Source organism: Hippocampus bargibanti, linkage group LG01 (assembly GCF_051943395.1).
Source record: "Hippocampus bargibanti isolate YZ-2025 linkage group LG01, ASM5194339v1, whole genome shotgun sequence".
Lineage (NCBI taxonomy): Eukaryota > Metazoa > Chordata > Actinopteri > Syngnathiformes > Syngnathidae > Hippocampus > Hippocampus bargibanti.
In genome coordinates, this window is record NC_142734.1 from 12,078,863 (window position 1) to 12,085,264 (window position 6,402).

Genomic DNA, 6,402 nt, shown 5'->3' on the forward strand with positions numbered 1-6,402 from the left:
GACATTGTCATCAACTCGAAAGCAAGACTTCATGAATATTCAGCGCATGTCTTAAAACGTAAAATATAGGTATGTGCGGTGGGATCTTTGTAAAATGCGCTCAGTAGAAGTTTTTTTTAAGTGATTTTACAAATTAGGGACGCAACTTGTCCGCAGGTGTCTGTTGTCCTTTAATTGTTCAATATTACAGAAGAAATGTTTAAAAATGACACGGGCGATCACATACAGTAAATGCCGGATGGCGTCAGGTCTCATCGGCCACATGCTTCTCAATCCTGAGCAATCCAGATCTCACTTTTCGTACACCGACAGCTATTGTAGCCCTGAGGTTACACTATGACCTTTCACCTCTCCGCTGAGCCCACACCCAACACCTCAGCTGGGTCGCTTACTTTACACCAGATGTTTTTAGCCCAATGACAATTTAGTTTATTTTACTTTCACGGATATCAATGCACGTTTTCCAGAACAGTCAAATAACAAACAAACCAGCAATAGCAGACAATATACATAAGTTATCCATTCCCACTAGGCTAACATGTGAGCGGGACCCCATGTCAACCAACTGCAGAACTCAGAGAGACAAACAAGCTTTTGAAGTCACATTCACAGCCAAGGACAATCAAGTCTTTTTAACAGATGGAACACAACAGTATAATCAGCTCTGGAAAACGTGCTTGAATGGGGACCAGCTGTTGCTCTAATGGCTTAGATGACACTGTGTTTTATGGTAAACGAACTTTAACATGGAATTAATTCCAATTGAACCTTTTGTCACATTTTCCCATGGCATATGAGTTGAAAGGGACACACAAAAACATGGAATTTATTTTTGAGGTTTGAATCCTCTGCTGGGTTTTTGATGAACACTTGGACCTTCACGCTGTATTTTTTTTTTAAATTTGTCTCCAGTAATTTGAACCAACCTGGAATATCAGCCAACAAGAAACTGGAACAAATTTCGAATGCACAGTTATCACTCAATTTGAAGCGACCAGCAGAATAGAAATAACACCCCACAATTTCCTATGAATTTTAATGTTGGTTGGTATTATTTATGGAGGTTTTCAAGGTGGTACTTTGCGTAAAAATCCAAAAGATAAATACATCCATCCATCCATCCATCCATCCATTATTCCTCATTAGGGTCGCGGGGGTTGCTGGAGCTTATCTCAGCTGTCTTGGGGCACGAGGCGGGGGACACCCTGGATTGGTTGTCAGCCAATCGCAGGGCACACAAAGACGTACAACAGTCACTCTCACACTCACACCTAGGGACAATTTGGAGTGCTCAATCTGGCTGCGATGCATGTTTTTGGAGTGTGGGAGGAAACCGGAGGACCCGGAGAAAACCCACGCAGGTCCGGGGAGAACATGCAAACTCCACACAGGCAGGCCGGACCGGGACGTGAACCGGCGACCTCTGCACTGTGAAGCCGGTGTGCATAAATACATTTGTCCACTAAAGTATTTTTTTGAAAGATTTTTGTTGTCTTACAAAAATGCTTGTAGGAATGCATGAACGTGCCTCAGATGGAATCCTTTCTTTAAATAGCTTGAGGCAATTAATGCATGAGATGTTTTGGTTTCCAGTGCTGCTGTTAAGGAAACATTGAGGGCGCAGTGTCTGGTTGAAAGCAATGTGGCAGCGCAAGAAAAAAAAAGAAAAGAAAAAAGAAAACACAGCGGTTGAAGTTGTCCACACTCTTGAAAGATTACACTGACACTTTAGCAAGTTAGGGTCGTTTATTTGAACACATCCTGATGTTTGTGAAACTGGGCTGAGCTGGAAAATCAAATGTTCTCTGAATGACTGCACCTACAGGACAAATCAAAATGAAAATGACATTTCTGGCTTTCTGTACTGTCATTTGATGTTAAAGGTTTTTGAAGAGTGGTTAATGATAAGATAATGCAATTTGTTTGATTCAAAGTCATTCAGTGATCAAACGAGAAAAAGTAAGCAGAACATTTTAAGATGAATTTTCACTGCAAACTGGCATGGATGTCAAATGAGCTGGTGGCACTGTTTGATCAAAAGGCCCTCATGTGACAATTGTTTATAGAGCCCGTTGGCTATTTGCTGTACTGCTTCATGCATGCAAAAGTTCAATATTTTAAATTGGCTTGACGACCAGTGTGACTGTAATTGTTTTACAGTCCGGACACTGTTAAAGCAAAATTACTACATCAACCAAATTTGCCAAAGTACATTTTTTCATTATTTTAAGTTAGCCGTTTTTTTACAATGAAGCAGAAACATTTCATTTTCCCAATTGACATTATAGGGGTAAGACAGCCATTTTTTTGTTGCTTGTTTGTTGTCTGTGTGACTGCTGACATCACTCCATCCTCATCTCTTATTTTTGCTAGATGTAATCAGACAGTGTAGGTTTGTGTTATTTTACATCACCATTGGACAAAAAGTTTCAGTGTGGCCATGACTTTAAAAATCTTCACATTTGAACAGTTGTTCAGTTTCTACTTTGGCTGTGGCTCTCTACATTAAGAAATGTACATAATGTACCCAAAAGAACCAACATTAAAAAAAGAACATTTTCAATCCGTCATCCAGAATTACCAAACATGGAAGCACTTTAGCAAATTACTTCAGTAATCCCTCGCAATGTGATTTACCCATTGTGTGTCACACATTTAAGACTCGTATAAGTGTGATTCAATTTTTAAAAAAGTGTATAATGCATCGGGAATGTACACAATTTGGAGTCAAAGCAGCTAAAGCGCCATTCACAAATTAAAACTGTCAATTCAAGTGCATGCCAATGGTAAACTAAATAAAATTTGCTAATATAATATAGCCAAGTGCTTAAGACATGGCCAATAGAAACACAGCTGCTTTTGCACTTGAATTCACTGTATTCAAGAAACGCTAACAATATACTACAGTAAACACAAGCACATTCTTCCATGACCTCCTGATGGCCTCAACTCATCGGAGTCGCTCACTTTATTTAGCCACTTACAGCCAGGCAACTCTACCTAAACATTTGCTGGATTTTACACACGCAGGTACAACGTCACAGATACTATAGTGTGAAACATGAGGAAGGAATCCGGTACATCATGTATTATGTATATATGAGCTTTAAAAAAATCTGCTATATAATAAAATACCCATTTTAGCCACTACTTAGTGATTTTCACCGCATTATAAGCAGAGAGACAACTGTAATTCAACTTCAAAAGAAACCTGAGCTGGTCATGAATAATCCGACATACCTGTATTTGTCTGTAGTGGAAAACAGTCCATCTGCCCCCCTATGCACACACCAATTTGGGTTTGTTTTTTACTGCTGTTGAGGACTGAATAATGGACTGACCGCGATCATACAAACAACCCAATTAATGAATATTGCAACCAAGAAAAAAGTGGTTTGATTTCTAATATACAAGATACTTTTTGAGAAGGGCTTATCCTTGCGGCTTGCCAGATTAGTGGGCGAGTTAAATTTTGCAAAACTAGATTGTGATTTAATGCTAACCTATTCATTTTATGTTTATATGCATGTTTTTTTCTTTCTATTTATTGTGATACACTACTCAATCAAGGAATTCCCACTCGGCTTTGTTTTTGTTTCATGTCTCACTCACTAGACAATCATCGAAGTGAGCCCCAGTCACCGTGTTATTTGAACGGGTTTTAGATCAGGGTTAGTAAATTATTCTGCACCAAAGTCATGCAAGTATAACGACAGAGGACTTCTACAAAATTCTCCAAAGTCTGAAATGTGAAAAGTGATGCAAAAAATGTCACATCCATTTGCTTGTGTATGGTTCTAAGGACTAAACATCTCTTCATTTGGTCCAGAGAGAGGAACTGTGGATGTCAACATCGAGTAAAGTCGCTCATGGACAATACGTCTGTGTAAACTCTCAGTCGTACAGGAGTGGTCATGGACAATATGAGACTTTATTGTGAAATTTACAGAAATACTGCATAGCTTTTTCCTTCTCATTTTGGGGAGAAAGATTTGGACGTGGGGGTTTTGTTGTTTTTCTTTAGAAACACAAGCACAAATTTGAGAGACCAATGAACAGCTTGTATTTGGGTGGGGGCTGCAGCGGATTAGGGGTTATTTCTATGAATATCAATGGGGAAAGTTTGATTTGATTCAAACTTGTATCTCAAGTAGGGCATGGGTTTTTCATTGTTTGTATTCCTCTCGAGGGCTGTTATGAATTTGGGGAAACCATTAGAATGTTTCATCTCCTCCACATATTACAGACAAAACGCACAACAAACTAATAAATAACTAGTTTCCAAATCTGAATTCAAGAATATTGACTGTTGTTTACATACGACCATTTGAAATTTTGGTTCAGACCGTAGCAAACATCATGACACTTGACATACTCGATTTGCTTTCACAGGCCGAATAAAATGATGTGGCGGCTCAGATTTGGCCCTCTGGCGTTGACTTTGACACATGTGCTGTAGAGTTTATATTTACGATGACATGAATGATTGGAAGAAGGCCTTTGGTTTGTTATAACTGCTGCATAATTTCCAGTAAATTTGGGTCCCGGGTGACATTCCTCTCCTGACAGAGCCAAAAAGGAATTCCCTGGTAAGAGTGGCAGGCATGAGGTCCCGCTTCTCACACACACGCTTGTATACATGTAGTTGGGCGCACATGTATCCTGTATACCTGTCGAGGTATAAACAATGATGGTCAGCACAGGGTTTTGCAGGTTGGCCCCACCTAGAAAAACTTGAAGAGGGGGACCTCAAGAGCATATTTCAGATGGGACATTAGAGCTCATCACAATCTATGAGCCCTTCAAGGCTTGTGTAACATGAGCACTGAGGCAGACAGATAGAAAGGTGGTGTGGGGCATACTGATAGAAAAAAGGGGTGAGATAGAGAGAAGGTAACTTGATGGTGTTTTCAGAACACTAAACTGCTTCCAGTTGAAGTTTGGAGAACCTCTTTTGCTCCAAGCCCGGAGCGGACCAGTCTCTCGTTTGCCAAGTTTTACTCTTCTAGTTGACTTATTTGTCTCAATCTGATTTACAGGAAAGATTACCTTCATCACCCGACCCATTTTTTATTAGTAAGTAATTGGTATGCCTTGAGGGGGATTTTTTTGCCTCCCATCAGCCTAATGTTCTCACTGGCCTCAATGTCAATTCAGAGGCTCCGCTTTCACTTAATAATAGGTGTTGAGAAGGAGTAAAATCAACATTGGTGGAAAAACTCTCTTGCTTTGTAATATACAACATCCAGACCACACGTGCTTATATTTATATAAAAAAACTCACCACCCTCTGTTAGTGTTGCTTCTCTTTCTTTCCCCAGAAAATATGATTTTGATATTCCACCACACTCTCCTCCCAAAATTATCCCAAAGTCAGATCCTGCTCCTGTTTTCAAAGCCGCATATCCAGGTCTGGGGCCATTCACATCTGTGTGTCTCTCCTCCACACGCTTGGAAAATGGATTGATCTGAAACTTTAGTAACAAGAGTCCCAATACTGCTCCCTCCCTCCTGGTGTTCCTCCCTGCAGGTCCTAGTGCCGTCCGCTGCTCCAAGGAGGGGAAAAGAAAAAAAAACAGCGGCTCAATGTTGAAACACCATTTACAAAAAAAATGCACAAATGTCCAAATGCTCCCAAATAAAATGCACTTTGATCAAAGCAAAAATGTGAAAATCCCAAGAGCAAATTGTCCGGTGAAAAAGTACTTTGCCCAACCAACCAGTCCTTGCAAGATTCAACAGAAGAGTCCTTCGTATCTGTTACTTTGCTTTGACGCCACACTCATTACATTAAGAATGGCACTGATTTCAATGTTAGTGCATCTCTTTGGTGACGTGGTGATATTTATGGAAAGCTACTGTTCATTCCTTACGAGCAGAGATGAAATCAAAGGACTCAAGCATCAAGTTTCATCTTCAGATTATACTTGTCCACAGTAACACAGGGAAGATGGTGTGTGGAGTTCACTCCATTTTAAGTCGATGATCAGCCTACGGAAAGAATGTAATTCAGTTTTACTTGTACAATACTGTACAATACAAAAGCGTAAAACAGCAGAGTGGAATGTTTACCATGGTCCTTTGCAACAGAGGTTGCATGCATCTGTTTCTTTGTGCATTGTATTTTGTCATTTGCATTTTTTTAACCTTTGAATTCCACATTTTCTTATTCTTGAATTATGAGAGTCAGTCACACAGTATGAAATGTATTTTTCAATAGACATTTCATCTGGTGAGGACTGTTACAACTATGTCAGAAATGTGATGCAGTCAGCAAATAAACCTGGCTCCTCATTAATGGCAAATGGAGACAGCAGCAACAAAAGTGAACCCACACTCCTCTGATAAACACTCACCCAGGATTGTTCCAAGATGCACCCGGCATTGAGACTGTGCGTGACA

General features: G+C 39.9%; 1 protein-coding gene across 2 annotated transcripts in view; it reads right to left on the reverse strand.

The window, feature by feature from the left end:
* Positions 1 to 5,433, reverse strand: part of ngfa (nerve growth factor a (beta polypeptide)) — a 39,265-nt gene extending 33,832 nt beyond the window's left edge. The window contains exon 1 of one of the 2 annotated variants that reach the window (XM_088993248.1): positions 5,288 to 5,433. The gene's annotated coding sequence lies outside the window, so the exon portion shown is untranslated. Of the gene's footprint in view, positions 1 to 5,284 lie in introns of both variants that reach the window. The other variant, XM_088993196.1, reaches the window with a different exon arrangement.
* Between the last annotated feature and the right edge of the window lie 969 nt (positions 5,434 to 6,402).